The sequence below is a fragment of the Callospermophilus lateralis genome, unplaced genomic scaffold (genome assembly GCF_048772815.1).
Source record: "Callospermophilus lateralis isolate mCalLat2 unplaced genomic scaffold, mCalLat2.hap1 Scaffold_43, whole genome shotgun sequence".
Classification (NCBI taxonomy): domain Eukaryota; kingdom Metazoa; phylum Chordata; class Mammalia; order Rodentia; family Sciuridae; genus Callospermophilus; species Callospermophilus lateralis.
In genome coordinates, this window is record NW_027514380.1 from 12072604 (window position 1) to 12083037 (window position 10434).

Sequence of the window (10434 nt, forward strand, 5' to 3'; positions counted from 1 at the left end):
CATGAACATAAATGTGAATCAGATATTTATAAATAGAGGAAGCAAGGAAATAAGGGGGGTGGTAGTGCAGGAAGGAGAGAGGAGGGAGGAAGGAGAACAAAAAAAACTAGAGAGGGGAAGATACTGGAGAATATTAGGGTGGTATGCAGTACTCTGTGTAAGAGAAAGAACAGGCAGGATTGTTCCACATCCACAAGCAAGAAGCTCTGTAACTTTCCAGTTTCTTTAGAATAACATGGGATGGATCTGACTCTTGCCATTCCTGTTTGTCCCCAGGATTAAGAACTGATGTGTAAGGAACCACAGTACCATCCACTAGACCCATAATCAAATAAAAATTGAATTTTAATTCTGCTCCCATTTTGAAAATGTATCATTTATTGAACAAAATGATCAAAGCACTCCACAATGCATTCTAAATATTTCTGTAGGCAGTCGTAAGGGACACTGCCTCTGGAGACACAGGCTCATGGTGTTTTCTGTAAATATGGTTGAGGTCACGACCTGTTGATCTTGACTCAACTGGTGTTTTGAACTATTACTTGAAGTCTGGGCTGGGTAGGGGATAGCTTGGTAAACATCAGTCCATTCTGAATCAACAGGAATATTGAACCTGATACCTGACTCGGAAGGATAGTATGATATTTGAATCACGTCAGTCTCCCTATTAGCAGGAACAGAATGCAATAAGCCCTAGGTTTTCAGAATTACTTTATGTCAAAATGACATAAATCAGAAATTAACTTTAAGACAAAGTGCAGTTTTGACAAAAGTACATTACAATTAGCATTAACTGTATTGATTGGTCTATAACACAGCATTGTTTACCAATGCAATCTAGACACAGCTGCTCTTCTGTAACTGCTTATTTAGGTGGAAGTTTATGAGTTTTCTATGCTAAGTGTATCGCCTTAAATCTCTTTTTCTTTCGCATCAGTAAATAGAAATAAGAAGCCTTCTCATTTATAGAAACCAGAAAAGAGATCAATAGAACACCACTAATATGCTTTTCAAGATTAATAGGTGTTAATAAAGTAAAGTGATAAAATTGCTAATTTGATTCAGCAGGTAGAACTGTGGATAGGAAAATTTCTTAGAGGGTTTTAAAGCATTATTCTCTTTATTTGAAGGAGGTATATTAGAAGACACCCCTTGTGTTGGGATCTGGAACTGCCTAATTTTCTTAGGAAAGTTTCCAGTTATTTTATTTAATCCTGTATCCATAACTTCCTTAGAGCAGGGTGCTCAGTTTTCTTAGATTTTCTTCTCTGTTGCAAAATGATAGGGTTCAAAATTAGTTGATTTAAATTGATACAATTTTCTCTGGAAAGCTGCAAAAAGGCAGCAGGTAGCAACTATTTTTGCATTTACTGTTTTATTGCTAGTGCCCATGTAATGTACTTACCAACTAAAATTGCTATGAATAAACATTTCAAAATTTTCAACCTTTGTAATGATGCATTGGTAATAATAACTACTGCACCTTTTGCACTTGTAGTCATATCCACACATACCTGTCTTCTGAGAAAAGAATATTCTATATACAGTTAAAGGAATTTTTTTAATATTTAGTTTTTAGTTGTAGTTGGACACAATAACCCCATTTTATTTATTTATATGTGGTGCTGAGGATTGAACCCAGGGTCCTGCATGGGCTAGGCAAATACTCTACCACTGAGCCACAACCCCAGCCCTGAAAGAATTTTTGTTAAGAAAAGGTTATAACTTTTAGAATGCAAGAAAATACATTTTTAGTTTTAGACCTATGGTAGAGACAGTTTGGGCCTAAAAAACAATAAGCCCCTCTTTAACAGACTTATTGTAGAAAAATTATCTGTAAATATTTAGTAAATTGAAAATTCTGGATGGTGAGTGAGTCTTATATACCTTTGTATTTGCCACAGCATCTTGTGCGAGGTGATTTACCAGGTAATCTGCAATCTTCTTTCTTCAAAGAGTACTTAAGGTAGATTGCCACAGATGCCACATACAGAGTAGGAATGCTAAAGATACACATACGGAATTAAATGTGATAGGTAGGAAAGGAAATTATACCTTAAAGCTGGGCTAATATTGAATTCTGCAATTTTAGCTCTAAGTTTCCTAGAAAAAAAGAAGTAAACCATGATGGATAAATGTTTCTCATTATCAAATGCAAGAACATAAATCATACTGACAAGAGCAACAAGCTTTTACTGATACAAGAATCTGAAATGGATCCATCATATTGATCTGTGTAGGGAGAATATGGAGCTACTTGGAGTTTTATCTTTAAGAAAAATTTTTAAAGAAGCAGAAATGTTCTTGGTACGACTATTTTTTATACTGATACTTAAAAAACTCTGACTTGCCTACTATTAAAATGGAAATCAATAGTCATCATGAATAAAAATGTTGTGTGGAAAAATTGTCATAGCCTAGAAATTAGATGGCTGCCTAGAGACTTACAGAAAGAATAGCTGGGTGGAATTCTGCATGGCAATAGTAACCCCTAAAATAAACTCAGGCAAATCCTGTGTGGAACAAAAGCATCACCTGGCCAGCCATCAAGAGTTCATTGGACTGGACTGGACAGAGCCTTTCCTGAGAAACCTCTGTCTCCTGGTTTGAAAGGTTTCCCTCAAATCCTAACCTTTTCTGACCATCTAAGAATTCGGTCCAGACATTTGTCTGGCTGCGTGTACTCACCTCAACCTGACCTGGGCATCAGGTGAAGCAGGTTCTCTGATCTAAGTACATTGGCACATGTAACTCCTTCTGTTACAATCCTTTCTCCTCCATCCCCTGTCCCAGCTGGGCCAATTTATCAGTCTAGGCATAGTCTCTGCTTAAAAGGAACTTCCTCCAAGAAGTCTTCCCTAACTGCCCAGATACCAGGAATTTATCCCCAGACTGCTGATCCTTATCCCTGGCTACACATTAGAACCACCTGGTAGGCACTGAAAACATGCCAAGGCCCAACTCCTTTGAAGTTTTAAACTAGGAGGTTCTGCTTTAATTGGTGTGGATGAAGCATAATCATATGGTTTCTAAAGTTTCCCAGGTGATTTTAATGGGCAGGTAATACACTAAGAGCCCTTGTTCCATATGATCTATTAACTTTTTAAACTTGCCATCATGACACTTACCAATTTTACTTTATTCAATATTAATTTATTGAGTATCTACTAAGTATAAAGGAAAAATTAAAAATTTAGCAAGTAAAACAGACAGAATCTCTTCCTTTATGGAGTTTACTGAAGAGTAGGGTGACAAATACTGAAGAAGTTTTTATAAGTGCTGTATTTAAAGAGGAGCCTTACAGAGTACAATGGGAAGCTGTAACCAATAATGATAAATAATAATTATAATAACTATGTCATGTAGTCAATTGAATCACATTTTAGACTTCTTTTTTTTGGGGGGGGCGGTACCAGGGATTGATCTTGGGGGAACTATACCACTGAGCCACATCCCCAGCCCTATTTTATATTTTATTTAGAGACAGTGTCTCACTGAGTTGCTTAGCGCCTCCCCTTTGCTGAGGCTGGCTTTGAACTTGCGATCTTCCTGCTTCAGCCTCCGGAGCCACTGGGATTACAGGTGTGCACGACCATACCTGGCTCACATTTTGTAATTCTTGACATCAACCCTGTATTAGAATTATACATCCATACATTTTGGTGTGTAACTTAGCAGTGCTTTCCCAAAATGGGTACTTCTCTGTTCCATTGACCTAGAGGTCATGTAGTTACTTTCTATTGTTTTATCCAATAGAAAGTGGACATCCTAGAGCAGAAGTTTCTAATGTTTTTGACCTTTTGTGTCTGAACAATTCACCATGCAGAGCTCATTCTCTGAGAAGCCTGTGACCCATGAATGTTTTTCTTCTTCTTTTTAATTTGTTTTTTTAGATATACATGACAGTATATTTTGACATATTATACATACATGGAGTATAACTTATTCTTAGGATCCCATTCTTGTGGTTGTACATGATGTGAAGTTTCACTGGTGGTAGATTCATATTTAGACATAGGAAAGTTGTGTCTGATTCATTCTATTATCTTTTCTATTCCATCCACCCCCTTCCCCTCATTCCCCTTTGTTTAATCCAGTGAACTTCTATTCTTACCCTCCATGTCTCTTGTTGTGTGTTAGCATCCACATATCAGAGAGAATATTTGACCTTTAGTTTTTTGGGATTGTGTGCCCTAGGAATTAATATAAGTAATTAGGAACTGAACTCAACTTACAAGGAGGAGACATGCCCAACAAGACTTCTGTCTAAAGTGGAACCTCCCATTGGAGCCCAGCCTAAGTTGAACAAACTATAGGGATCCTGTAGACCCAGAGGTGTGGAAGTGAATGCTTGCTGGAAGCTACTGAGTTTGGGGATGGTTTGTCAACAGCTACCTAATATACCAGTTTGGGGTTCAGACCACACTGTATTTGCCTAAATAAACCATGTTATCTTGTTTATCACTGTATTTCCTGTTTCTATCACACTGTGTGATATGTAGCAAGTATTCAAAAAATGTGTTGAAGGAATGAAGATATAGTTCCTGGTGTGTGAAACAGTTCTGGGAACAAATATTTACAACATAAAGTGATAAATAAAGTTCTAGAAGAGCTACATTAGCATGGATGGAGAAAACCTTCAATGAGGGGGCGTTAGCTATACCAAGGAAAAGCATCAAAACCTAAACACCCAGACATATTAAGAACCACTCATGTCATCATCAGAGGCTTTTATTCAGCTTAATATAAACTGGGTGACTCTGACAGTCAAATAAAGAAACTTATAGCTCTTGCCATGATTCAATAAATTATGCGTTAAAAATTTATATATATATATATATATATATATATATATATATATATATATATATATATATTGCATACAATTCTTACTACACACGCACACACACACACACACACACACACACACACACACACACACACACGATCTACACCACATCCAAGACAAATGGCAATGAGCTTAGAGGTAGGATAAAGTGAATGAAATTGCAAAGAGTTGTAGACTGGATATGTGTTCAGATACCCTGAAAAGGCAAATAAGAAACTGCATAACAAAAGAAGGAGGTGGAGGGAAAATCACAGCAAAGGTTACATTTTCTATGTGTTTTCTATTGTGCATGAAAAGAAAAGGTCTTCCTCAAATAACCAGAGGCCCACTGGTGCATGCTCTGATGACCAGTAGTTCTACTTGATCTTGTCCTCTTTGCAGGAGGCCATCTGAGAGCCTATTGATTCTTACCTGGGTCAAGGTGAGAAATGTATTCTCACTCCTGATTAGGGGTTCAAAGAGAGAAGTGTAAGGTTTACTTATAGGGAACAAATAACAAATTATTTCTAAGGACTGAATCTCTCTGTGTTCTTTAGGGCCAGTGGGTTGGCTTTTCACTGGAACCTCTTAGCAGTCTTCCATTACTGTCATTTACTCTCTATTCTCTATCATAAAAAAAGTATTGAAGTCTCTAATTTGCTGTGATCTGCTCAAAATGTCTCATTTTCCTTGTGGATAGATGCCCTTTGTCTGATATGGTAGAGGTAGAGTTCAGAAAAGTGGAAGGCTAAGGAGTGGCAATTCTGATTTTTTTTTAAACTGAAAATCCACGACTTTATTCATTATAATAAAAAACTGGAAGCAACCTACATTTATAAAAACAAGAAAGTTAAATAAATCAGGTGTATGCACATGCTGAAATTACAAGTGAGCACTAAAAATCATGGCTTTGAAGACTAATGATGAGGAGAGATGCAGAGAATAAAAACTAATGACAAAAGTCAGAATATAGAATTCTCTTTACTGTAAACCCCAAATCTCTCATTCATATATCAAAATGATAATAGTTGTTAGTACCTTTGGATAGTGGGATTATAGTAAATTTATTTCATTCCTTAATTTTTTTTCTATTTCATTCTTGCAATTTGAGATGTCAGCCTTTTGTGTATCCATGTTACTTTTATAATCAGAAAAAAAGATTAAAAAATCCAATCCTAACCTTTCTTCTATGCCTAATTTTTAGAAAAGCAAATCCTTTAAATCTTGATTATAGGTACTTTTATCTGTGGGTAAATAAAGCAATCACAATTTGATCATTTTACTGTCCAATTCCCATATTGGTTGATTACATTTTTTTAAGACCCCAAGTTCCTAAAATGTAGATGATTAACAGTCTCCAAGACACCATTTCTTCTGGGATATTGTGCCACATCCTGCCACTTTCCATTTAAACAGGAGAAGGTGGTGGTGTTGGGGAAAGTTCTTTGTAATTAAATATGACTAACACAAATACATTTTTTTCAGCCACTGTCCCTTATGCATTCAGCTCTACACAACTGGTTATGAAAAGCATTCACTTTTCATCTATATTAAATGTTGCAAATTATATTCTCAAAAGTCCCTGAGGTGTACCTACCAGTCACACTAATACTTTTTTTTTTTTTAAATTTTTTTTTTTAAGAGAGAGTGAGAGAGGAGAGAGAGAGAGAATTTTTTTGATATTTATTTATTTTTTTTAGTTTTTTGGCGGACACAACATCTTTCTTTGTACGTGGTGTTGAGAATCGAACCCGGGCCACACGCATGCCAGGCGAGCGCGCTACCACTTGAGCCACATCCCCAGCCCAGTCACACTAATACTTTGAAACAGCATGACCAAAGCAGGAAGTAGCATCCCTAAATAAGACAGGAGGTTCTGCTTAAAGCCTCACCATGGGACATTTCATTTATTTTGAATCCGTGTGCAATGACTTGTTCGTTTTTGTTTTTTTCAGATTGCAAGCAAGTTTTCTAGATAATAGAGATGAGAATACTAACATTTTTGTCTAGGTTGTTAAGTTTCTTAGCTCAAGTGAGAGGGCACTTCTATAGTCAATTACCTTAAATGTCATGATGATTCTTCTTGTTTTGTTTCAAAGTCTATTGCCCCTGAACAAAAATTCAAGCCTCTTGTCATATTCTTCAACTAATTCTTCATTAGTTCTGTAAAACTAATGCTAAAGGAAGAAGGATCTTGGTGGGATGGTCAGAGATGGTCTCTTTCATCTGAAAGATGAGAAATGTGTAAACAAGAACACAGAGATCTGCAGTGGAATGGAGCTTGGCTTTTTCCAGGAATGGAAGGAAATCCACAGTGACTGAGGCTCATGGGACAAGATGGAGAATCACGCAGCATGGAACTGGAGAAGTTGTGGCTTTCAACAATAATATCCTTCAATAACCCAACTCTCTTACTCCTCCTTAAAGTTTTGATCCATGGTTGCCAGAGATTCAGAGGGACTTGAAGAGGGTGCACAAAAAGAATGGGGAGTTTTTAGGGCAAACTCAATTCTGTATAATCCTATAATGGTGGATACTCAACATTGTGCTTTTGACACTACGTACCGAACTGTACAAACAACAGAAAGAATGAACGTTAATGAAAACTATAAAGTTTAGTTAATAAAAATAAGTCAATACTGGGACCTTTATATTGACCTAGTAATTATAAAACATGTACTACACTTGATGTAAGATGCAAATGGCAGCTTTCCACGCTACCCAGGGAGGGATCCATATGGCGTAGTTCTTGATTCCCGTCATAATTTTAAAGGGAAACTATCACAATGTCCGGAGCCCTTGATATCCTGCAAATGAAGGAGGAGGATGTCCTCAAATTCCTTGCAGCAGGAACCCACTTAGGTGGCACCAACCTTGATTTCCAGATGGAACAGTATATCTGCAAAAGGAAAAGTGATGGCATCTACATCATAAATCTGAAGAGGACCTGGGAGAAGCTTCTGCTGGCAGCTTGGGCCATTGTTGCCATTGAAAACCCTGCTGATGTCCTCTAGGAATACTGGCCAGTGGGCTGTGCTGAAGTTTGCTGCTGCCACTGGAGCCACCCCTATTGCTGGCCACTTCACTCCTGGAACCTTCACTAGCTAGATCCAGGCAGCTTTCCGGGAACCATGTCTTCTGGTGATTACTGATCCCAGGGCTGACCACCAGCCTCTAACAGAAGCGTCCTATGTCAATCTGTCTACCATTGTTTTGTGTAACACAGACTCTCCTCTGCCCTATGTGGACATTGCCATTCCATGCAACAACAAGGTAGCTCACTCTGTGGGTCTGATGTGGTGGATGCTGGCCCGAGAAGTTCTGCACATGCGTGGCACCATTTCCCGTGAGCACTATAGGAGGTTATGCCTGATTTGTACTTCTACAGAGATCCTGAAGAGATTGAAAAGGAAGAGCAGGCTGCTGCTGAAAAGGCTGTGACCAAGAAGGAATTTCAGGATGAATGGACTGCTTCAGCTCCTGAGTTCACTGCTACTCAACCTGAGGTTGCAGATTGGTCCGAAGGTGTGCAGGTGCCCTCTGTGCCTATCCAACAGTTCCCAACTGAAGACTGGAGTGCCCAGCCAGCCACTGAAGACTGGTCTGCAGCTCCCACTGCTCAGGCCACTGGTAGGTAGGAACAACCACTGAGTGGTCTTGAGCTGTTCTGCAGACACGTATTAATAAGCAAGATGGAAATAAGGAGAATAAGCACCAATTTACAGAGAATAAACACCAATTTCTAAAAAACAAAAAAACAAAACAAAACAAAACAAAAAGATGCAAATGGCAGGGAAAGTTATGGGGAGGTGGGGTAGAAATACGGGAATTCTGTGTGGTATGTTCAATTCTCTATAAATCTAAAACTGTTCTAAAAATCAAGTCTATAAAATAAACAATAGAAAAAATTTGATCCAATGTCCTGTGTTCCTCAGTGCCAACACTGTCCCTTGTCTTATACAGCATTGTGCGTATCAGGTCCACCCAAGTCAGCATGCAGGGGATGCTGAGGTACACTCCTATCCTAGGACAGGGCCTCTCCAAAGCCATCTTCTTTGTGGGCTGAAGACAGCCTTATACTCACAGTTATTTCTTATAGGTTCATAGGATCACCTTGCTCTAGATTTATTAGACAAGAGAGAATTTTGGAGATCACCAGAAAGTAACTTAAGACTCATTCAGTAAGCATTCAATCCAATTTGGAATAGATTCCGGTACTTCACCACACATGGGTGAAAGCATGAGATGTGAGCAAAGAAAAAGCATAATGTCAGTCTCATATACTCAAATTTTATTAGGAAAAATATGATGTCAAGTTTGCTTAGAATCATATCTTTGGAGCCTAGCAGGATGACTGGTACATGGCAGGTATTAAAATCACATTTGCAATATGAATGAATAAATGGCCGATTTCAGGGCTGGGGGAGGAAAGGAACAAGATAAGCCTGGACTACCCTGTGATAACAGAGAGTAAGGTAATGATCAAAGAATCCACGGATATATCAGAAGGATACAGAACTCGGCCCCAAAGTTTTGCCCTGGCTAAATGTTGGAAAGTTTTAAGCACCAAAATAAATAAGGACATAAAGCATTGAATAAAAGAGGAATCTATTGAGTCCACACTGATAATAATTAGATAACAAATAAAATGGGTAATGGGAGGGCTCTTCTTTACAGGATAATTCAGATAGATAAATGTAGACGGAGTAATGGAGTTAGAAATTTGCCATTTTTGCAAGTATTATAGTGAAGATTGATTCAGGCAAGGATCAGCAGTGGATGCTAAATCTAGGGAGAAGACTGTGATGAAAAGCAGAATATTTATATGTTCTTAATATGACTACTTAGATTGCTTATCAGTTGTTATTATAAATGCCAACTAATGACATAATTTAGAATAAATGTAACATAAATGCAATATGTAATTTTAGACTGGATTCTGCACTGGAAGAAAAAGCAAAGTGTTATAAAGGATTTTATTAGAACAATTAATCACACGGGAATATGGATTTCTTTGATAAATGGTATGAAATCAATGATAAATCTCTTGAACTTGAGAATTATACTATGGTTACATAAAAGAAGGACCTTCTTCTTAGGTAACACACACTTAAATGGTAAAGGATAAAAAAGCATAATATATGCAACCTATTCTAAAGACATCCAGAAGGGAAATATGATGCATAACACACATCCAGAGAAAGAAAAAAGATTAAACAATACTGCAAAGGTTAACATCTAGGTATCTGTGCAAAGAGTATTAGGTTCTATATTATTTCTGTAACTTTTCTGTGTATTTGAAATTATTTCAAAATAAAAAGCTCATGAAATATTATAGCAACATAAAACAAAACAAAAATACAGTCCAAGAGGGTACTAAGGAAGTCCTACAGCAGGTCAAATCATGGGAGGACTTTTGACCAGGGAAGAAGGAGAGGGCAAGAAAGACTTTTAGTCAAAAAAAAGTGGCAAAACAAATAATTAAGAGACTACTGTCTGAGCAGAAATACTGAAAAGGGTAAGCATAGGTGTAAGAAGAGTCTCATGTAGCTAAAGTATAGGAATTTTTAGAGATAAATCAATAGTGTTAATTTAGAGAGCATTGT

At 37.5% G+C, this 10434-nt stretch overlaps 1 pseudogene; it reads left to right on the plus strand.

Moving 5' to 3' along the window:
* The first annotated feature begins 7614 nt into the window (after positions 1-7614).
* Positions 7615-8489, plus strand: LOC143389011 (small ribosomal subunit protein uS2 pseudogene; annotated as a pseudogene).
* Positions 8490-10434: the final 1945 nt, after the last annotated feature.